The sequence below is a fragment of the Rana temporaria genome, chromosome 8, assembly GCF_905171775.1.
Source record: "Rana temporaria chromosome 8, aRanTem1.1, whole genome shotgun sequence".
Lineage (NCBI taxonomy): Eukaryota > Metazoa > Chordata > Amphibia > Anura > Ranidae > Rana > Rana temporaria.
In genome coordinates, this window is record NC_053496.1 from 90,358,474 (window position 1) to 90,382,769 (window position 24,296).

Genomic DNA, 24,296 nt, shown 5'->3' on the forward strand with positions numbered 1-24,296 from the left:
AATAAGACACAACATTATAAAAGATTTAGGCTGGAAATACATTATACAAATTTCTTGTTCAATTTCCTTTAGATTTACAGTACCTTCGTAGTGCAAGGGCCTGCCTGATTGCATACTTATTGTAAGTGTTTAGGTTTGACCTCATATTATATGGTTTTGGTAAATCTAAAGGAAAATTCTACAAGAAAATTGTATAATGTATGGCCAGCTTTAGACTAGGATTATACTGCTGCAATCTTATGTTAAAGCTAAAAACGTAGTTTAAAACAACGTTTTTACACCCGCGCATGCCCAGAAGCTAGTTATGAAGCGAGCTTCAATGGAAAAACATGGTGAACGTAACCTCGCTTTGCTAGAACATTGTGAGAAAAACGATGGTGTGTAGGCAACTTCGTCTTTGAAAATTGAAGTTTCAAAAACGTCGTTTTTTACTTCACAGAAAATGTTGTTTTTTTTCATCACATAAAGTGATGGTGTGTATGCGGCATAATGGGGTGACAGCAATGCTACACTGATCCTGACTTCAGAACAGTGTTGCCACTCATGTAAACAGTGCCTGCTTGCCCTACAGTAGGTTAAAACATTTAGTGGGTAGTGTGGTTATCAGCATTGTCATTGCAGAATCACAAGCCTGTAGCTTATCAATCAGCAATTAGCCACACCTAGTCCTGCCCACTAATTTCCGGATTGACAGCACTGAGCTGCAGCATTTGGAAGGGGAGGCGTGTGAGACACAAATGAAGGAGGATTTGACTCAGGGAAGGTAAAGAACATTTTTGGTTTACGTTATGAGATTTGCATCCTACAGTAGACAGATTTAGGACTTGTTTAGACTGCCATACTGAAGTCTTTAGTTGTACTTTGGTGATAATCCACCCTCCCCAAAAATAAAAATCTGCCCCGCCCCCCCAATTATGCCATGATGTACTAGTATACACCACATACTAGAACGCTATTAAAGACTTGCATGCACACAGGGCCCTCCAGCGCAGCACTGTCATGGCTACCTGATGCTTCCATCTGCCTTCCAGGTTTGCGATGGTTGAATGGCCGTGTCCATGATGATGTCACTCTCACGCATGGGTGCAGGAGCCCTGGGCACATAGATCTAAAGGTATAGCAAGTGAATGTCGTCCCTTCAAAGTACATGTGCCGGTGACGTCACCCGCTGTATCTTGTGAGAATATCTCTTAAACAGTGCAAGTTTAGGAGATGTTCACTCTACCTACAGGTAAGCCTTATTATAGGTTTACCTGTAGGTACAAGCTAAAAAGTGGCCTTTACTTCCACTTTAATATAGGAAGGCCTATTAGGTAAACAGGCAATTTCATAGCAGAAACATTAAAGGGGTTGTAAAAGGTAAAAAAAAAAAAAATCCCTAAATAGCTTCCTTTATTTTAGTGCAGTCCTCCTTCACTTACCTCATCCTTCGATTTTTGCTAGTCCAAGGGAGGGGGGGCGAGCACGACACTCCACACCAGGGAGAAAGCCTTGCATTACTGTGTGGAGTTACAGACAGAAGAACAGGAAGTGAGGATTTCTCAGAAGAAATAAGGACATTTAAAAGCAAAATTAAAGGATGAGGTAAGTGAAGGAGGACTGCACTAAGGTAAAGGAAGCTATTTAGGGAAAACATTGTTTACCTTTACAACCCCTTTAAGATGCTGTGCAACAGAAGTGGGAGTGGGAAGTTGTTAAACTAAACTTTTCCTGGATTTTCCCATCATAAAAACTTTAACCTGGGCATTTTAGTATTTAATTACAGGAGTCTGCATGTATAAATCCATTATTTTTAAAAAGCCCTGGCTCAAAGATTTGTCACATGACCATCATTTAATATCTTATTTTTAACAGCCATGATTAGACAACCTTTACTGGTGACTGTTTAGTATAACACATGAGCCAAGATTACATTTGACGTCTCAATCACATGTCTACATAGATGACCTATACGCCGAGATATTCAATCAGCTACTTACTAGTCTATATACGGTACATATCCAAACTTATCAACAGAAATAGAAGAGACCACCAATTGCTCACGTCAAGCACCTCAGAATAAACGACTGCAATGTCTTAATGCCATTGTAATAGCGAGGGTTCTATGAAGTTTAAAGATAGCACAAATTTAGCTAAGTTACAAACTATGTTCAATCCACAATCCACAAATTTCCCGGCTGACATTTTACCTCCAGGAAAACCGATCGTGTGTACTAGGCATCATAGTTCTCCCTACATTCAACTCCCTTCTGCCATGACCAGTAGGGTTGGCATTTTTTCTTTAAGCCAAATCTGAACACTTTAGCAGATCACTGTGTGGACTCCAGTGTAAAGGGGGAGAGTTCCCAGCATTCTCAATTAAATCAGGGTTCTCAATGACCCTCTACATCAGAGTCCACAGAGCACCCCTTACATCTGAGTCACCCTCTTACCTTAGAGCACTTACTCGCTTGGAGGCAAGAGAGAGAAGGGAGGGAGGGGGAAAATTCAGTCACAGAGAATGGTAAGCCTAAGAATGGAGGCTCAGGCATCAGCACCTTTCAGTCACAATGTATCGGACCGCTGCTTGGCTTCAAACTTCCTGCCCACACATCTCTTTTTTTGATGCACGTCTTGTCTGGGATTAGAGTGTAGATGGGCAGACACAGAGGGGTAGGGACGGGAGGAGGAGGAGATGGAGCCCACTCCTCGTCTTTCGGGGGGGCGAGGTGAACTGCGCTAGCTCTGGGAACATTGGTAACAAGAGTGTGCCCAGAAGGGGGAATTTGCGGCATGGTACAATCTGAATAATTTGTCTGGGTTTCAGGCGATCTGGAAAAACCTGGACTGTCTGGGTGAATCCTAGATGGGTGGCAACCATTAGGACCAGTCTTGATTCAAAGTCTGTTTACAGCTATATATGTGGACTGGATCTTTCTTAATTTTATCATCAATGAGGGTGCACAAGCATCCGATTCCTCATTCATGAGAGAGCACTGACAAGGAAATCCATCATGTAGCTCTTTCCATCCTATAAATGCCCACTGGCTACAAAGGAGCAGGGCACTAAACATGTCCACCAGCTGCCCTTAGGCCGATCCATAGACTGTTCGAATCTCAGCCGGTTCATCAGGAATCTGCCGAGATTTGTACTGTGTGTGGGCAGGCTGAATGTACCAAGTTGATCAATCAATTAACTTGGGTACAACAAGCCTGCCAGATTCACTTGCGATTATCACTAGCGGCTTCTATAGCTTCTTGCAATAGTCACTGTCTTCTCCCAGCAGAGACAACCAGGGGACAGATGCAGCATCAGTCTGATGCTGCATCCACCGAGGGAAGTATGATTAGTAAAACAAAACACAAACCAATACTTCTTTTAATGTTTGTGGAGGTATTTAAGTATTAGGCCCCTTTCACACGGCCGGATACGGTTTTTCTCAGCAGGGGATCTGTCCACTAATCCCCTGCTGAGCTGAGCAGAGAGGCTGGCGGATTACAGGTAAGTGTTTATAAAAAAAACACACATCTTTAGTAGGGTGAGAGGGAGAGACTCTGCTCTTGGGCACAGTGCTGGATCAAGAGAAGGTAAAAAATCTCATTGGCTTACTGACTGAGTGAAAGCAGCGGAAGACAATGGCGATTCGCTGCTGTCTCAGCCAATGAGGAGGGAGAAACAGCCGAGTCTCTCGTGCAAAATCGCTGGATTGAGATGAGGCTCAGGCAAGTATTAGGGTGGAGCTGCATACAGAATGCTTTTTATATCTTAACCACTTAAGCCCCGGACCAATATGCAGCCTAAAGACCCAAGGTGTTTTTACAGTTCGGGACTGCGTCGCTTTAACAGACAATTGCGCGGTCGTGCGACGTGGCTCCCAAACAAAATTGGCGTCCTTTTTTCCCCACAAATAGAGCTTTCTTTTGGTGGTATTTGATCACATCTGCGGTTTTTAGTTTTTGCGCTATAAAACAAAAATAGAGCGACAATTTTGAAAAAAAAGCAATATTTTTTACTTTTTGCTGTAATAAATATCCCCCAAAAACATATATAAAAACATTTTTTTTCCTCAGTTTAGGCCAATACGTATTCTTCTACCTATTTTTAGTAAAAAAAATCGCAATAAGCGTTTATCGATTGGTTTGCGCAAAATTTATAGTGTTTACAAAATAGGGGATAGTTTTATTGCATTTTTATTTTTTATTTTTTTTTTACTACTAATGGCGGCGATCAGCAATTTTTTTCGTGACTGCGACATTATGGCGGACACTTCGGACAATTTTGACACATTTTTGGGACCATTGTCATTTTCACAGCAAAAAATGCATTTAAATTGCATTCTTTATTGTGAAAATGACAGTTGCAGTTTGGGAGTTAACCACAGGTGGCGCTGTAGGAGTTAGGGTGCACCTAGTATGTGTTTACAACTGTTTGGGGGTGTGGCTGTAGGAATGACGTCATCGATCGTGTCTTCCCTATAAAGGGAATGACGCGATCGATGCGCCGCCATAGTGAAGGACGGGGAAGCCGTGTTTACACACGGCTCTCCTCGTTCTTCAGCTCCGGGGAGCGATCGCGACGGAGCGGCTATAAACAAATAGCCGCGCCGTGGTCCCGGATCGCTCCCCGAGCGGACCCGACCGCCGCATGTAGCGGGGGGGGTCCCGATCGGACCCCCCACCCGCTAATAGGCGAGGACGTACCCATACGCCCATGTGCCTGTACGTGCCATATTGTGGACGTATATGTACATGGGCTGGTCCTTAAGTGGTTAATGCATAGAATGCATTAAGATGAAAAATATTCTGCTTTTACAACCACTTTAATGCAGAGAATGCATTAACCACTTGCCTACTGGGCACTTTTAGCATCCTGCCCAGGCCAATTTTCAGCTTTCAGAGCGGTCACACTTTGAATGACAATTGTGCGGTTTCTTTACTGATGTGCGCTGATAATACTGGCACAGATGGGTAATGATAGGCTGCACTGATGAGACAACATTGATAGGTGGCAGTGGTGGGCCCTGATGATGAGGCACTGATAGGCGGCACTACTGATACGCCAGCCTAAGTCTTTCTAAATCCACCTAATAGTCTATAGTGTTAAGCCTCATACACACGATCGGATTTTCTGCAAAGTCTCAAGATTTTTGTCCGAAGGGAGTTGGCCATGAATTTGTCTAGCACACAATTAATGGCCAACAAACACGAAACGATGTTTGTTGTCGGCGGAAAATTTTAAAGCCTGCCATCCAACATTTGTCCATGGAAAAGCCGACAACAATTTTCCGATGGAGTGTACAAACGGTTGGATTTTCAGCCAACAGACGGTCAACACACAATTCCCATTGGAAAATCTGATGGTGTGTACGAGGCTTAAGGGTGCCTGCTTCTCCGTAACATTGTCGTTCTGTTCTGTTTTCTGTCAGCTCAGGGTCACATTTTTGAAAAATAACGTGGGCTTACATCGTCTCCAAACATAACATACTTGAAATTTTAGTTTTTATGTACCCCAAGCACATACTAAGTAAAACCTAGTTTATATTTGGCTATTGTAACTATTACAAATAGTAGCTTCAAATAAAAGATAAAACATCGAAGCAAAATATGTGCCCTTTCAGTAGTGGTTTCTGGCTTGGGTGTGGAGGGATTTGGATTTTTACTACTAATGGCTAGACCTTTTACCAGAACAGAAAACTACTGTTTATGAAAGACAGAAAACATAATGTACCACAGATACCGCAAGGAATTCTTTTTTTTTTTTTTTGTATTTATCCTGGCATGGTCATGTGTTTAAGAAAAGATCCTGAATGGGCTTGCAGTTTGGTACGCAGAGAAACAATAATATGTATTAATTCTGTAACTGTGTTACACAGCTGGGCCGCAGACACAAAAACACTCATAACACCAATGTACCAATTATGTGAATTCTGTACTTCTGGTGGAAGTGATGAAATGGATGAAACCCAAATTTCTGATAACTGCTTAAAGAAAACTTTTTTTTTTTTTTTAAGAGTGGGCCAGTATTAGAATCTAGATCAGATATGTCTGCTGTCAATACCCCTGATGGGAAGATTTCATCTCACTTTTTGTTGTGTCGCTGGGAAAAGCTCTCCTTATAAGGTTTTTGCTGCTGCCGGTGTCCCTATTGGCAAGAATTCCTTAAAAGAGCCGAATGGCCAAAGCGCTTACTTTTGTATTCCTGTGACTCAGATTCAGCTTATAGCAGGCTTTAGCCTCCTGTCAGCTGACATCACATAGCGCCCCCCCAGGTTCTAGAAGGATCCCAACCATATTGTTGGGATCCACCCAGCTGCCAGATTGACAGCTAGCTCCCGCTCTCAGCTGAGAGCATAAACAAGCTGCGCCCATCCCCTCTCCAGCCTGGCACTCCAGTGAGCACTAGAGAAGTAGAGCAGAGAGTGGTGACCGACAGTCACTGCATTCCACCCTAATACGAGAGCTGAGCAATTAGTGGCCATGTGATCGCTCAGTTCTCGATCCTAGATCCAATGTGGGACAGCTACAGCAGCAGACCGATGCTGCAGCACAGAGGTAAGTATTTGATCTTTTTTTTTTTTTATTCCTATACTTTGCCTTTAATTTCTATAGGTAACTTGGACAGAAGGTACAACCACTGGCAAAAAGTATGTAATCACCAAAACTTCCATTTAATCATTTAATTGTGTAGAAAATAAATTAATAACAGATATGCCTCAAAACAAATTTAGTTTAAGGCCTTGTACACACGACCGAACATGTCTGCTGAAACTGGTCCGCGGACCAGTTTTAGCAGACATGTTCGGTCGTGTGTACGGCCGACCGGACAGGTTTCCAGCGGACATTTGTCCAGCCGACCACTTTGCAGCGGACAAATGTTTCTTAGCATGCTGGAAGCCTGTCCGTCGGACATGTTCGGTCGTCTGTACAGACTCACCGTACATGTCCGATCGGCCGCCATCCCTCGCATGCGTCAAAGTGATTCGACGCATGCGTCGAAGCTTTGAACTTCCAGGGCCGGGCACGTCGCCACGGCGAGGCCACGTCCCCGCGTATCGTGTACGCGGGGATTTCCGTCTGATGGTGTGTACAACCATCAGACAGAAATCTCCGAGGGGACATGTCCGCTGAAAACGGTCCGGCGGAACGTTTTCAGCGGACTGTCCCCTCGTCTGTACGAGGCCTAACATTCCAACTTCTGGCTTTAAGAAACATGTAAAAAAAAAAGGAAGAAAACTGTAGTCAATTGCAACTGTTTTTCGGATCAAACAGAGGAAAAAAATATGGAATCACTAAATTCTCAGGAAAATATTATGGAATTGTGAAAAAAACACTACAATACATCACTAGTACTTTGTTGCACCACCTCAGGCTTTTATAACAGCTTAAATTCTCTGAGGCATGGATGTAACCATCGACAAACAATATTCTTCATCAATCCCATCCATGACACTACCTGTCTGGAGTTTGCATGTTCTCCCTGTGCCTCCAGGTTTCCACCAGGTACTCCGGTTTCCTCCCACACTCCAAAAAGACACGCTGGTAGGTTAATTGGCTTCTGTCTAAATTGGCCCCAGTATATGAATGTGAGTTAGAAACCTTAGATTGTAAGCTCCTTGAGGGCAGGGACGGATGTGAATGTACTGTATATGTAAAGCGCTGCATAAATTTACAGGGCTATACAAATACCTTAAACAATAATAATCCGGCTCCAACTTTCTCTTATTGAAGTTCCCAGATCAGGTTTGCAGGATGGAGCATTGTCATGGACCATTTTTTTTTTCCCACCATAGATTTGCAATTGGAGTGAGGTCTGGACTATTTGCAGGCCATGCCATTGGCATTATAGGTCTTTCTTGAAGGAAAGTTTTCATGGCTTTGGCCCTATGGCAAGATGCATTATTGTCCTGAAAAATTATGTCATCGTCACCAAACATTCTTTCAATTGATGGCATAAGAAAAGTGCCCAAAATCTCAATATAAACTTGTGCATTCATTGAAAATTTCAAGACGGACATCTCCGCCATACCTTTACCTGACATACAACCCCATATCATCAATGATTGTGGAAATTTGCATGTTTTCTTCAGGCAGACATCTGCATACATTTCATTGGAACAGCACCAATCAAAAAGTTCCATGGATCAAAAAAAAAAAAAAAAAAAGTATTGAAAAAAGCAAAATGCACCTGAAATATACAAACTACAACCTGCATTAGGTGTTAAACAGGCCTAAGGCTACTTTCACACTGAAGCGCTGGGTGCATCGGCACCAAAGTGCTGCTATTTTTAGCGGCGCTTTATCGCCGTTTTTGCCGCTAGCGTTGCGGTTTTAACCCCTGCTAGCGGCTAAAAAAGGGTTAGACCCGCCCGCAAAAATGCCGCTTTGCGGGCGTTTTGGAGGCCATGCCCCATTGATTTCAATGGGCAGGGGCGCTGTAGGAGCGGTATATTCACCATTCCTACAGTGCCTCAAAGATGCGGCTGGCAGGACTTTTTTTTACCGTCCTGCCAGCGCAACGCTCCAGTGTGAAAGCCCTCAGGCTTTCACACTGGATATAAAGGAGCAGCTCTTTCAGGGCGCTTTGCAGGTGCTATGTTTAGCGCAATAGCGCCTGCAAAGCACCTTAGTGTGAAAGCAACCTTAGTCTGTGAGAAAAACAGATGGCCCTTATTTAAAAGGGGTTGTAAAGGTTCATGTATTGCTGACGATTGCTGGCCCCCCAATTTTACTTTACTTACTGGAAAGTCCTGTGTCGCGAACACGCTCTTCCCTTGCTTGGTCTTCTCGGCTCTTCAATGGATAGATTGATAGCAGTGCAACCATTGTCTCGTGCTGCTGTCAATCAACTCCAATGATGCGAGTGAAGGGGGACCGGGCCGAGTCCTGTAGTCGGCGGCTATGGATGCCGACTACAGGACTCGAGCGCGCGCGCAAGGTAACCTACTTGGGAGAGCGCTTCCCAGAGGGGGATATCAGAAGCGGAGAGGAGCCAAAACAGCCGTCGAGGGACCCCAGAAGATGAGGATTGGGGCAACTCTGTGCAAAACAAGCTGCACAGTGGAGGTATGACATGTTTGTTATTTAAAAAAAAAAAAAATGTAGAAAGCTTTAGTATCACTTTAAGGTAAAAAAAAGAGCCACACTTCATTTTCTCGGCTCTTCATACGTGTTGTACGTCATCACGTTCTTCATGTTCGGAAATTCCAACAACATTTGTGTGACCGTGCGTATGCAAGTTTGGAAAAAAAAACATGCTTTTGTTGTCGGAATGTCCGATCGTGTGTACGCGGCATTACACTTTCTTTTAGATCAAAGGAATGAACTTCAGTCTGTAAATGAGGTCAGTTTATCCACTTAACCACTATGCTACCAGCCGCCGTCAATTGACAGCGGCAAAGTAGCTCAGTTATTCTGACAGGACGTCATACGACCTCCTTGTCTTTTAAAGCCGCTAGGGGGAACACGATGCGCGTGCCCACGAACATAGGGACACAGATCGGTCACCTCCCCAGTCAGTCCCCTCCCCCTACAGTTAGAATCACTCACTAGGCTACACATTTAACCCCTTCCCTGCCAATCACATTTATACAGTTATAAGTGCATGTTTATAGCACTGTTCACTATATAAATGTGAATGGTCCCAAAAATGTGTCAAAAGTGTCCGATGTGTCCGCTATAATGTCGCAGTCCCAATAAAAATCGCAGATTGCCGCCATTCCTAGTAAAAAAAAAAAAAAACATAAATTAAGTCCACTATTTTGTAGGCGCTATAACTTTTGCGCAAACCAGTCAGTATACGGTTATTGCGATTTTTTTTTTTACCAAAAATATGTAGAAGAATACGTATCGACCTAAACTGAGAAATGTTTTATTTAAAAAAAAAAAAAAAATGGGATATTTATTATAGCAAAAATGTACGCTCTTTTTTTGTTTATAGCGCAAAAAAAAAAAAAAACGCACAGGCGATCAAATACCACAAAAAGAAAGCTCTATTTGTGGGGAAAAAAGGACGTCAATTTTGTTTGGGAGCCACGTTGCACGACCGCGCATTTGTCAGTTAAAGCGACGCAGTGCCGGAAGCTGAAATTTTTCCTGGGCAGGAAGGGGGTTTATATGTGCACAGTAAGCAAGTGGTTAAAGACCAAGGCTTCATGTACACAGGATGTTTTTACAACCTCTCCTGAACGATTTAACTTGACAGATAGTAACTGACGTTTAAAATGTCTGTTTTGCCGCATTTGCGTTTGCTTTTGCATTTAAATAAAAAAAATTAAACAAAACGCGGATGAACGCAAGTTATTTCAGTCCGCTAAACAGGAGTTACTGCATTTAGCCACATTTGGCACTTGAAATGCCAGTAAACTCAATGGGAATTTCAGAAAGACAACAACCCCGAACACACCAGTAAGCAAGCAGCATCTTGGTTCCAGACCAAGAAGATCAACGTTATGGAGCGGCCAGCCCAATCCCCAGACCTTATTTCAATAGAAAACTTGTAACTTGTGGGGTGACATAAAAAATTCAGTTGGAGGTAAAACCAAGAAATGCAGAAAAAAATGTGGAATGTAGTGCAATTGTCCTGGGCTGGAATACCAGTTCACAGGTGCTCACTTTTTAATATAATTTGTATATTATTTATTTCACAAATACATATTTAGTAAAAGGGTGCACCCATGCATTTCACGTGCATTTTCTAAAGAGCTCAGTAGTATCATTTTCTTTTGTAACTGTTAATAGCGTGTAGATATGTCACCACCTGAATATACAGTGAGGAAAATAAGTATTTGAACACCCTGCTATTTTGCAAGTTCTCCCACTTGGAAATCATGGAGGGGTCTGAAATTGTCATCGTAGGTGCATGTCCACTGTGAGAGACATAATCAAAAAAAAAAAATCCAGAAATCACAATTTATGATTTTTTAACTATTTATTTGTATGATACAGCTGCAAATAAGTATTTGAACACCTGTCTATCAGCTAGAACTCTGACCCTTAAAGACCTGTTAGTCTGCCTTTAAAATGTCCACCTCCACTCCATTTATTATCTTAAATTAGATGCACCTGTTTGAGGTCATTAGCTGCATAAAGACACCTCGTGGGGTCTCAATGATCCTAAGAAAGGTGAGAAATCAGCCTAGGACTACACGGGAGGAGCTGGTCAATGACCTGAAAAGAGCTGGGACCACCGTTTCCAAGGTTACTGTTGGTAATACACTAAGACGTCATGGTTTGAAATCATGCATGGCACGGAAGGTTCCCCTGCTTAAACCAGCACATGTCAAGGCCCGTCTTAAGTTTGCCAATGACCATTTGGATGATCCAGAGGAGTCATGGGAGAAAGTCATGTGGTCAGATGAGACCAAAATAGAACTTTTTGGTCATAATTCCACTAACCGTGTTTGGAGGAAGAAGAATGATGAGTACCATCCCAAGAACACCATCCCTACTGTGAAGCATGGGGGTGGTAGCATCATGCTTTGGGGGTGTTTTTCTGCACATGGGACAGGGCGACTGCACTGTATTAAGGAGAGGATGACCGGGGCCATGTATTGCGAGATTTTGGGCAACAACCTCCTTCCCTCAGTTAGAGCTTTGAAGATGGGTCGAGGCTGGGTCTTCCAACATGACAATGACCCGAAGCACACAGCCAGGATAACCAAGGAGTGGCTCTGTAAGAAGCATATCAAGGTTCTGGCGTGGCCTAGCCAGTCTTCAGACCTAAACCCAATAGAGAATCTTTGGAGGGAGCTCAAACTCCGTGTTTCTCAGCGACAGCCCAGAAACCTGACTGATCTAGAGAAGATATGTGTGGAGGAGTGGGCCAAAATCCCTCCTCCAGTGTGTGCAAACCTGGTGAAAAACTACAAGAAACGTTTGACCTCTGTAATTGCAAACAAAGGCTACGGTACCAAATATTAACATTGATTTTCTTAGGTGTTCAAATACTTATTTGCAGCTGTATCATACAAATAAATAGTTAAAAAAATCATACATTGTGATTTCTGGATTTTTTTTTTTGATTATGTCTCTCACAGTGGACATGTACCTACGATAACAATTTCAGACCCCTCCATGATTTCCAAGTGGGAGAACTTGCAAAATAGCAGGGTGTTCAAATACTTATTTTCATCACTGTAGCAGCCTGGGGGAAAAGTCTCTCTGAGCCATCTGTATGGGCAATTTTAGCCTCCACTATTTAGCATTTTTCAGCAAAGCAGTTAAAGGTTAGCATGGTGAATGTGACAAAAAGGGGCCTAGTGCTCTGGCTGAAGTAAGTAAATATGAGATACTCTAATACAGTGGTTCTTAACCTGGGTTCGATCGAACCACAGGGGTTTGGTGAGGCAGTCTCGTGGGGTCGGCGGAGGTCAAGACACACACCCGCTTCATATGATTCGTGAAGACACGCCCCGCTTGTCCATCATTGGCTGCAGGTGATCACGCAACATCGCTTGGCCTATCTGTGCTGCAGGGAATTTGGCGCGCCCAGTAGTCTTAGGTTTCTTAATATTTAATGGTAACGTACCCTGTTATTGCTAAGAAAGCTCTGGAGATTTTCATACCGTTTGTTACAACATATCTTTGCGAGCAATCCTTTGAGAATGCTGGACATAAAAACTAAGAAAAGGAACAGACTTTGTTGCGAAAATGACATGAGAGTGGCACTTGCCAAGGTAAAGCCGCGCAATTCTGAACTGGTCTCTGAAAGACAACAGCAGAAGTCATTATTATGTTTTTGTTTTTGTGTGAAAATCATGTTTTAATGGTTTTGTTCTTTGTTCTTAATGGTTTTGTTAATTTTGTGCACCCATGTATAAATATATACCTAAATATATACCTATGTTTTGAATTTGAAAAAATCATATTTTATTTTTCTAATTAAGAAGGGTTCGGTGAATGCGCATATGAAACTGGTGGGGTTCAGTACCTCCAACAAGGTTAAGAACCACTGCTCTAATACAAAACTCAAATACAGGACTAAAAAAATACAAAAAAACTTTGGGGTAGATTCACGTAGATCCGCGTATATTTGCGGCGGCGTAACGTATCCGATTTACGTTACGACTCCGCAACTTAGACGGGCAAGTGCAGTATTCTCAAAGCACTTGCTCCGTAAGTTGCGGCGGCGTGGCGTAAGCCCGCCTAATTCAGATGTGGGACAGGGGGGCGTGTTTTATGTTAATGTTCTGTGACCGGACGTGATTGACGTTTTTCCCGAACGCCGCATGCGCCGTCCGTGGAATTTCCCAGTGTGCATTGCTCCTAATACGCCGCAAGGACATCATTGGTTTCGACGTGAATGTAAATGACGTCCAGCCCCATTCACGGACGACTTACGCAAACGATGCAACTTTTTCAAATTTCGATGCGGGAACGATGGCCATACTTATCATTGGTATGCCGCACTTACGCCACCATATAGCAGGGTTAACTATACGCCGGGAAAAGTCTAACGTAAACGGCGTAACTGTACTGCGTCGGCCGGGCGTACGTTCGTGAATTTGCGTATCAAATTTATTTACATATTTGGACGCGTAAATCAGCGTACACGCCCCTAGCGGCCAGCGTAAATATGCAGTTACGATCCGACGGCGTAAGAGACTTACGCCTGTCGAACCTAAGGGAAATCTATGCGTAACTGATTCTATGAATGAGGCACATTGATAAGACGGCGCAACTCAGAGATACGCCATCGTATCTCCACTGAGAATCTGGCCCTTTATGTTTAAGTACTGAACAAAAATAAAGAATATAAATCACTATATTCCCAGAAGTTTGTTAATTTTCTTGGTGCATAGCATTAGTAGTTAGTAGATTACCAACAGTATTTAAAATACTTGTAAAAAAAAAAAAAGAAAGGACTCTGGCAACAACAAAAAAGTTTAATTACTTGCACTGCAAAATGTCAAAAGAACAAAGCTTTATGTGAAGAACATAAAGAACAATACTTCAAAGTATTGAGGAGCAGCAAGACTATTTAATCTTTGGTTTAAAGTAGAGTGCAAGGTATTCAGGGACCGATATATTTACAGATGCAATGATGGAAATTTAGCCTTTAATCCATAGAAAAATCTAATACAATATGGCCGATGCGTTCTACCTACCAAAATGACCTACCTTTGTGTTTTATGTGTATGCTGGAATTGCTCTCCGAGGAAACTCATCAAAGCATTATTTTCAGTAAAAGTACAAGTCTTGTTCAATTACTTGTGTGCCGCAAGACTGTGAGCTGTTTATCAATGGATTCAGGGTGATCCTGCTTACAACTCACGTCAATGTAAACAGAGTTCCTGCAGGACAAGAATTATTGATTTTTTTTTATTGTATAACTTACATTCTGGCGAAATATTGACTATAACGGCATGATCAAAATGTAACTATATATAATATTGTTCCATGGCAAAAGCTCCACACCAGCCTCATATTAAAGTGTTTTCTTTACACATTGTAATAACTGCAGCCCTGCTTTTGCTGTCTCTTGGGGCACATAGCCTTAAAGGGAGATTTTTTTGCAGGTAGAGAGTCCACAGAGTCATGTCAGGTTTAAAGTGGCTACAACCAGCTTTATTGTGTTTTCAGCATCAGAAAAGCAAAGAGTATTTCCACCATTTAACAACCTAAGCAGCCTGTTCACAGCAATGGAACATAAAAATAAATCCTAGCCTGCCCAACTGTAACTTCACATCAAATACCTTGTGTTCAGATTGGTTCAGGTCTTTTCGTTCAGTGGGCTGAAAGAAAAAAACCTGAACCGATTCCCCCTTCCACACATTTGAGACAGATTGTGGAATCCTCCACACTGCAATATTATATTCTGACAGCAGTGAGACTTCCCTGCTGTCAGAATACACAGACCAGCACTACAGCCATTGGCTGCAGCTGCTGATCAAGCGGCTTTTCTCCAACAGGACAGTTGAACAGAAGTCTATTAGTAGATCGACTTCTGTTCAAGTGCAGTGACCACATACGAATCAAAATGTGTCTGGTCCCTGATGAAATGGACAAATTGTGATCACTCTATGACCACCTTAACTTGCAAAAAGTCGTACCACACAGATACTCTCCCTGGAGCCAGGTATAAAAGGTAAATTCCTATACATAATATTATGGGCAGCACAGTGGTGTATTGAGTAGCACGCTCACCTAGCAGTAAAAAGGGTTGCTGGTTAGAATCCTGACCACGACACTACCTGCCTGGAGTTTGCATATTCTCCCTGAGCCTGCATGGGTTTCCTCCGGGTACTCGGGTTTCCTCCCACACTCCAAAGACATGCTGGTAGGTTAATTGGCTTCTGCCTAAATTGGCCCAAGTATATGAATGTGAGTTAGGGACCTTAGATTGCAAGCTCCTTGAGGGTAGGGACTGATGTGAATGTACATTGTATATGTAAAGCGCTGCCAATTTGACAGCGCTATACAAGTACCTAAAAATTAATAATAATATTGCTCCCACGGTTTATAATGATATGGATATTGGGACATCATGAGATTTGCTTTTATTGATGGGTCTGCTTTTTTATTTGTAAAATTAAAAATTCCCACCAGAAAGCCACCAGATTTAGGGCCAGTGTCAAAAGGCTTGTTTGCTTCACACTTCTCTGCCCATACAAGCTTATGGGAATGCAAAAGCCGCTAAAGCAGGTCAAAAAAGTGTCGACACCTGCACTAAACTCTGAATGATCTAAGCATTCAATCTCAAAATGACCAAAAGCTATCAATGAACCAGCTTATGTAGCCCACATTGCTGTGGATGTGCAGGAGACAACAGACAGTATGCTGGAGTTACTGTGGCCCATGGATATCTCTACTCGGGTTCACCATCTTCAGGAGGTTGGTGGTCAGAAAGGGTGGTAGACGAAGGGGAGAAGATGGTGGTTGGGGAGGATTGCATGTCATGCAAACCGGAATCATAAGCATAATGTTATACATGCTTGTGTTTCTGTTTGAAAGAATTGTAGTAATAACCATAATATAGATAGGACAACATAGAAAGACAAGGGTGAAATTCATTGCATCTTTGGTCCAGATGGCGGTTTAACTCCCACACAAGCTATCACAGGGGCCCAAAGGAGGTCGTTTATCTATATCTGTGGGCACTCAGATGGGCAACTTTTCTGCTAGCAATCCTGCTGCTGGTGATATCTTTTAAAATTGCCAATGGATGCCTATTCCTTCTCAGGCAGCAAGATGTCGCTCCCATTGCTAGGGGTCAAGATTCAGTACTGTTCTGACCAGAGACAGACATGCATCCTCCTCTGGCAATTAGTTTCTACCATCTGATAGCAGCCCAAGGGCCGTCATATACAGGCAGATTTCTTATTAAAAGCATTGAGCAGTGACTTTACCCAATTTGACTCCAGTAGAAATTAAAAAGTGAGTGATGAAAGCCAGGGCAGCCATCACAAATTTTGGGGCCCCTTACACAGCTTTAGGTAGGGCCCCCCTGGAGCAGAGCAGAGAAACGGGGGGGGGGCCTCCTCTCTCCTGCCGCGAGATAAGTGGGGGGGTTGTGGCAACGGAAGTGTAATCTCTACTCTTCTCTCTCCTGCCATTAGATGATAAGCGGGACGGGGGGGGGGGGGGGGTTGGTGCTGACGAACAAAACAAAGTCAAGTCAAGTCTTCTTGCTTGCTCCTGCTGCGAGTTGCTAAAGTCAGACAATTTTTTTTTTTAAATAAAAAAAATAAAAAAAATAAAAAGGGCGGGGGGCCCGGGCCCCTTACAGGTTTAATGCCTGTACCCTCCTGATGGCAGCCCTGATGAAAGCACCAGTCTTTTTTTGGGCAGATGAGAGAGGAATCTTGCAACTGGACTGTGTGTGAAAGCAAACTTTCAGTACTTAAAACTGTTTAATAAAGTGATATTAAATCCAAACATTAATTATATTGCAGTTTACCAATTCTTAGATTGCTACATTACTTTTTAGGCTCTCTTTTCTTTATTTTCATCTGATAATCTAGCCAGTATGTCCGTTTTTCAACAGAACAAGCTCTCCCTCAAAAATGGCAGTTAGAGTGTTAAGACAAACCATTTAGCAGCGTGATGGGTGCTTACAATGATTAGCTTCTATTTATTCATATAAAACCTTTATCACCCCCCCCCCCCCCCCCCCCCCCCCCAAAAAAAAAATGTTGCTGTAACTGCTCTCCACATATGCCCCTGTGATTCTTAATTCGATCACCAGGTGAAAATAGAAGAAAAAAGCCTAAAAAAAATCCCAAACTATTGCAGCCAACACATCTAATGATTGGCATATAAAATGTTTTGGTTTTGGATTTAATACCGCTTTAAATGTCAGTAAAATTTTTGGAGAACCTTACACTTATGTTGTGTAGCATTATTTCCACGAGGAACAAAACCAATAGTTTTTCTTGTCACACTGGGGCGAAGTAAGAAAACGTTAAACATATCCAGTGCCGTTAGTGTAGAAATTCAAAATAAAGCCATAAATGAGCAGCCCTAATGTCTCCTGGTCCTGGAAATTAAATAAGAATAAGCTGATGTGATGTTGGCATGTCTAATGTTTGCTATTTATGGTAGTGACAGAGCAATGGCTTGGTACTGCTTAGTCCAGTTAAAGAACTACATATTTTACTTGTAGTCATACAGAAAACAGAGACCACCACAAGGGGTAGCACTGCTAACTATCTCAGGCAGTGGCGGTGCCAGGGGGGTGGGGGGTGCTTGGGTGTGCTATAACACCCTTTAAAATTTCTCCTGGCACCTGCATCAGCAGCTGCCATAGTCAGAGTCTACAATTCTTTTTTTTTTCTAGAATCCTAGCAGTGGTGGGATTGACAAAAGGGAAGTCAGGGACTTATCTGTGTGGTTCACGGAGTAACATTCTCCAGCACAGTCTATAGTTCTAGCACCTGGGGTCTGTCTGCCACCAGTGGATTGATATTCGCTCTATGAAGAATTTTTGCTTCTCTTCAGATTTTGTCACAAAGGAGAAGCAGCATCAGATAGTTTCTGACTTCTGGCTTGGCTATCCTGTGTATTTTTCAGAACAGTCTGTTACATCAGGTGTGTTACAGTTTTTATTCTCTGGCTGTAGCCAGTTTGTTACTATACCCTTTACCACCTTACTAACACCTATGATTGAGGAGTTTTCTTGTGCTGAGGTTTTTTTTGCTTTCTCCGACACTTTATGGGGTTTACTGCGTGCCTTGACACTTGCTAGGGTTTATTGCCGGGGTTACCATTGCTGGCCCTGACACATGCTGGGGGGTTATTGTTGGCCGTGACAACTGTTGGGGGTTAGTCCAGGCCCTGACACATGCTGTAGGTTAAAACTGATGCCACTGACACTAATACTGAGGGTTAATATTGCTGCCAGGGACACCAACAATGCAGCCATTGGCTGGCGCTGCTGTCAATCACAGCGGATGACGGGGCGCACCGGGCCGAGTGATAGAGTCGGCGGCTATGCCCGCCGCTGTATCACGGGAGCGCGCTCGCAAAAGCTTTTCACCATGAGTGCTCGCATGAAGGTGGAAAGCTTTTGCGAGGAGGAGCCCAGACAGCCACCGAGGGACCCCAGAAGACAGGGTTAGGAGACACTCTGTGCAAAACGAGCTGCACAGTGGAGGTAAGTATAACATTTTTTTTTTTTTAAATAACAAACAAGTTTGCCTTTAGTGTTCCTTTAAGGTGAAAAAACATCTGACGATTACCGGCCCCCCAGCCCCCCCTCGTTTTACTTACCTGAGCCCTGGAAAGTTCTGCGTCGAACGCGCTCAATCTGTGCCCGGGCTTCTCGGCTCTTCATTGGATAGATTGATAGCTGTGCATCCATTAGCTTGCGCTGCTGTCAATGACCAATGTCAAATCCAATGACGTGGGAGTCGGGACCGAGGTCATACACTCGATGAGTATGGACGTGAGTATATGACACGGGAGCACGCCCGCAAGGTAACCCCCTCGGGAGAGAGCTTCCCAGAGGGGGTTAGCTATTGCGGGGAGGAGCCAAGAGAGCTGCCGAGGGACCCCAGAAAACGGCGCTTGGGGGCACTCTGTGAAAAAAACGAGCTGCACAGTGGAGGCAAGTATCACATGATTGTTATTTAAAAAAAGTAATATCACTTTAATTGTAAAGGCAAAATAATGGTTATTTTTAGGGGTATAACAGGCTTTAAATAGCTCCTAGGGTTATTTTTAAATAAATTACTTTTTCTGCATTTGTTTTTGTGTCATAAACTGTCCTGTGTTAGCACTATTTTATACACCCTTAAGAAAACAAGCATACACCTTAGGAATAAACTAAAAACACTATGTAATACAAGATGCAGATGATCCAAAGGCAATTTGTGCAAACATCCCTTAGCAGGGTCATGATAAAGCACAGTTTACACAAACAGTTTTAGCTGTGTTTTTTATCTTGTCATTATCTTTCCAGCTCCTGAGTTCCTGGTAATTTTTATGCCTGCATTAACAACGCCTACATATTTTCTTACAGTAAGAGGAAGAGAGGTAATGGCTTTTAAAGTATACCTATCACAAGCCTTGGCACATCAACCTGGGCATATGGTGAAAAAATGCATAAGCAGAGCATACCTTCCCCGAACAATGTAATAATTTCCTTATAAGTCCAATAAAACTGACCCGGTTTGTGACAGGCTGAAATTAAAGAGTTTCTAAAGGCATTTAAACTTTCAAACATGCGATATGTATCTGCTCTGTGCAATGGTTCTTACACAGAGCAGCTCTGAACCTCCTCCTCCTCCTCCTCTGGGGTCCCCGGCTGGGGATCTTAGGCCCTTCCACTTCTGTGTCTGGCATCATAGCAAGCTGCTTCCTATGGGGGCAGATGTAAGGGCTCATGCCGGAGATCTGCATTGTGTGTCCATAGGCACACACAGCCCTGTTTGACCCTGCCCCCTAGCTCCCTGCTCACAGGATTGGACTGACAGTAGCAGGAGCCAATGACTTATGCAACTGCACAAATGTTCTGTAATTAGAGAAAGGCAGAGGCGAAGACCTGCAGCCCGATACAGCACTGGATGGATGCAGGACTCAGGTAAGTGTTTGGGGGAGGAGGGGGGGGGGGTTGTGTGCAGCAATTGGAATACATTGTTACCTTAAAGTGATCTTAAAGTCTTGTTTTTTATTTTTTTTGTTTAAAAACAACAAACATGTCATACCTACCTGCTCTGTGCAGTGGGCAGATCCTCCACTCGAGTCCCTCGCCGGCACTCCTGGCCTCTTCCTCCTGCTGAGTGCCCCCACAGCAAGCAGATTACTAAGGGGGCAGCCAAGCTGCTGCTCTGTGTGTCCATTCATACACAGAGCCAAAGCTTGGCCCCACCCCCTCTCTCTCCTCATTGGCTCACTGACTTTGATTGACTGTTGTCTCAGCCAATGAGGAGGGAGAGTCACCAGACAGATGAGGCTCTCATGCAACATTGTGGGATCGAGACAGGGCTCAGGTAAGCAATAGGGGGCGGAGGAGTGATTGCAAAGGTTCGACATTTTTGTGTCCATAGGACACACAAAGCGGGACTCCACCCACTTGTCAGTGGCTGTAATTGACACAGCGCTGCTGTGTCTGATCCAATGAGAATGGAGTGAGCCTTAGCTCTTGTGCAGATCGCTGAATTGAGATGGGTCTCAGATATGCGTTTTGGGGGAGCTACATGCAGGTGATTTTTTTACCTTCTGCCTTTACAACCATATGTCTGCTTGGGTACTTTATGTATTATTATTTAGTATTAATTGTGCCCAGCAGGCACGTTGAATAAGAGGAATGCTGAAGTTTTCCAGCAAACACCACAAATGTGGTGTTTTTTGGGGTTTTTGAATACAGTGAAGGGAATTTAGAATACGTGTTAGTGGAATTCACTAGTGATAATTATTACTGAGAGTGAAAGGGAAAGAAAATCCCAAATTTTGAATTGTTGTCAGAAAAAGGAATAGGAGGTGAAATCTTCCTATGGAGACATCAATTCTGGGGATCCTAGTGACAACCAGCTATTTACCTATGTTTTAATTATTCCCTCTCACTTCCTGATGTGGCTATGGGACAGGAAGTGAGTTGAAATCGTGCCAATGGGGCACGAAGGGCAAAAAAAAAAAAAAAAAAAACCCTCCTTTACTCTATCTAAAAAGAAATAAAGTTTTGGCTTAAGTTCTACTTTAAATTCCCTCAACTGACCCTTTAATCTAATGCCTATTATAAACCATGAGAAGATCGGACGGAAAATACCACTTTCGGAACAATAGTCTGATACTCTTATCGTTAGTACACAGCTTTCAAGAGCGGATCACGACAGTTCATGTAAAAATACCCGAAGGATCGAAAAAAAATAAAAATTTAAATCTTGTAAGATACCAGAATGAACAATTTGTGTAATTAGTGTAGTGTTTTTATGAAAAAAAATAATTTGACCAAGACTTTGCATGCTCGGAAATGAAAGAATATATTACAATACAATACAAAACCTTACATCACTTCCAAAGTTGTATTATGTTGTGTTGGTTTTCGATATGAGACTAGCATGCAAAAAAAAAAACACGATCATTTGTCTGATATTCCTACTGTGTGCATTAGGCATTAGTTCTACAAAAGCAAATTCTGCAGGAATTTCATAAGACTTTGTATGACTTTAGAGAGGAACTGCAGTCTGCTCACATAATTTGTAATAAAAACATCTTTGCAATTCTGAAGCTTCCCTCCAACCACTTTGCATATTTTATTATATATACTTTGATTTTGTACTTGCCAAATATGCTGCAGAAAGCTCCCTCCACCAAGTATGGCTGCAACCATTTCAACTGTGGACAGCTGAAGCTGCTGCCTGTTCACTTCCTGGATTTACACAGATACACACCTCCAGCTCTGCAACTCTCATTGGCCCTCTTAGGACTCACCCCCTCCTGGCAAACTCTCACGAGAGAGAGAGAGAGAGAGAGAGAGAGAGAGAGAGAGAGAGCGAGTGAGTGTATCATGCATGATGTCATAAGTCTAGGCTTTTTACCAGACAAGAAACAGAAAGTGTGCCGTTAAGGCATTTTCTGGCAAAAAATAAATGACTATCCTAAAGTTAAAAAAAGGGCAGAAAATGTAATAGATAGAAAGATGAAAAAATTACTGAAGGTCCACTTTAAGCTTCTTGTTACACACTTATGTCTTGAGCTACTGAAGAATGACAAATGGTAGTACAGAGAGGAACCAGAGAACACATTTTTGTAGACTTAGGCCCCGTACACACGATAGAATCCATCCGCAGATAAATCCCAGCAAATGGGTTTCTGCGGATAGATCCTATGGTGTGTACACGCCAGCGGATCTGTTTCCGCGGAGAAATCTCCTCTGGGATGGATTCCAGCAGATCGGATATTTGCTGAGATGCACAACAAATCCATCTGCTGGAATCCATTCCAACGGATGGATCCGCTCGTCTGTACAGACTTACCGGATCCATCCGTCCAAAGGGATTCCCCGCACGCGTCGTAATGATTTGACGCATGCGTGGAATTCCTTATATGACAGCGTCACGCCCGTCGCCGCGTCATAATCGCGGCGACGGCGCGACACGTCATCGCCAGAGGATTTCCGCGCGGATTTCAATGCGATGGTGTGTACACTCCATCGCATCGAAATCTGCGGAAATCTTTGAGAGGATTTATCCGTGGAAACGGTCCGCTGGACCGTATCCGCGGATAAATTCTCTCGTGTGTATGGGGCCTTAGGTTCAGGGTCTATTACAAAGTATAGATCTCAGTAGCAAGAAGGATTTTGAAATTGGGGGGGATTATCCAAGAAAAATAGCAGATCCTTTTAGCAGGTAGATTGGCAATGACTGGCTGAATTATTTTAGAGGTAAATATATTTTTATTGCACAAAAAACAAAAAATAGATAAAAATTAGAGCAATAGAGGAAGATCCTCTTATCTATCTTATATACAACATTTGTACAATTTATATAACAGAAGTAGAAAAACCGAAATCACGTACAACCGAGTGATAAACCAAAAACTAAAGAGAGTATAAAAACAATCAGATGTAGGAAAACCAAGGGCCAAGCGTGCAGACCTTCAAATATATCAGAAGAGGACAAAAAGATAAAAAAAAAAACGAACAAGAAAGAGAAGGGGGAAAGGAAAAAAGTAGAAGGTGATAGATCCCAATACCATCGGGAAGAAAAGGAAGAAAGAAAAAAGGGGGGATAGGGGGGTTGGGAGAGGCTGACAGGGTATGTCTATAGGGAGTGATCACGGAACATTGTCATCTCAGTTACCGGGTAGTAACATGTTTTTTAATTATTTCAAAAGTAGAAAAATCTATCAAGATAAGCCAAAGAACCTTAAACTTGAAAATTCGAAAGTATCATTATCTAAAGCCAACATCTCTTCCATGCGCATGATGTCATTTTCATCCCACATGGACAGGGGGGGGGGGGGGGGGAGGGTAATGGTTGTTCTCCAGAATAAGTGGATCTAGTTGCCGACAGGAAAAAAATGCTACAAATTACGCCTCTGAGATGCAACTGAGCCTCGGAGCATGGAGAGAAGCACCATTTCAGAGATTGATTATACAGGGCCTAGTGTATGGAGAAAACCTGGACCCAAAAGGGTTGAGTGATATTACAATCCCAAATGTGGAGATAGATTTCCTCAGCTGATCCACATTGCCAACAGGTAGGGGGAGCGGATGGGAAAATTGTGTGGGGGATTGAAGCTCCCTGTACCATATGGATAAGACTTAAGAAAAATTATAGGAGTAAAATGAAAATGTTTTTGCCAGTTAACCATAGTAAGCTCCTTCCCCAAGTCCATGAACCACCTCCTGGTGTACAGTGAGAGTTGATCATGTAGTAAGGCATGTAACAACTTTTAGATGGAGGAGAGTAAATGTCTAGGCATTTCTTAAAGAGAGAGCACGATGGTTCATAGCCAGTAAAAGGTCTATGAATCTGAGAGGAAGAGCAGAACATGGATAGTCTGAGTTCAGTGAGAAAATTACCCTGTCCCTCAGGGATATTAGGGGCAACCGAGTTGGAGCATACATGGGAATTAGCTACAGGCCAAGAGGATCGCACAAACGGGCCCACTACAGAGGAACCCATTCCCTGGGGCAAAGCTGGGTGATCAAATAACGATGTGAGGGGATAAGGGTCAGTGGACAGAAAAGGACATTCCCCTCTTATACCAGAGATGGAGAGCAGCGACGGTCATGGGCCAAGAAGAAGAATGCCTCTAGTTTCCGTCCATGGCCCCATAGAAGGGCCCATAGGTCAGATGCTGATAGGTCTTGTTTAACCATATTGGAGGTTTTAGTGAAGGCACAAGGAAACCATTCTAGCATCCGAGCTTAA

The 24,296-nt window shown here is 43.0% G+C and overlaps 1 protein-coding gene across 2 annotated transcripts in view; it reads right to left on the reverse strand.

The window, feature by feature from the left end:
* SORBS1 (sorbin and SH3 domain containing 1) overlaps positions 1-24,296 on the reverse strand; it is a 469,099-nt gene that overhangs the window by 301,821 nt on the left and 142,982 nt on the right. The window contains exon 3 of one of the 2 annotated variants that reach the window (XM_040362223.1): positions 14,098-14,270. The exons of the other annotated variant lie outside the window; for it this stretch is intronic. The gene's annotated coding sequence lies outside the window, so the exon portion shown is untranslated. The remainder of the gene's footprint in view (positions 1-14,097; positions 14,271-24,296) is intronic. 2 annotated transcript variants of the gene reach the window in all.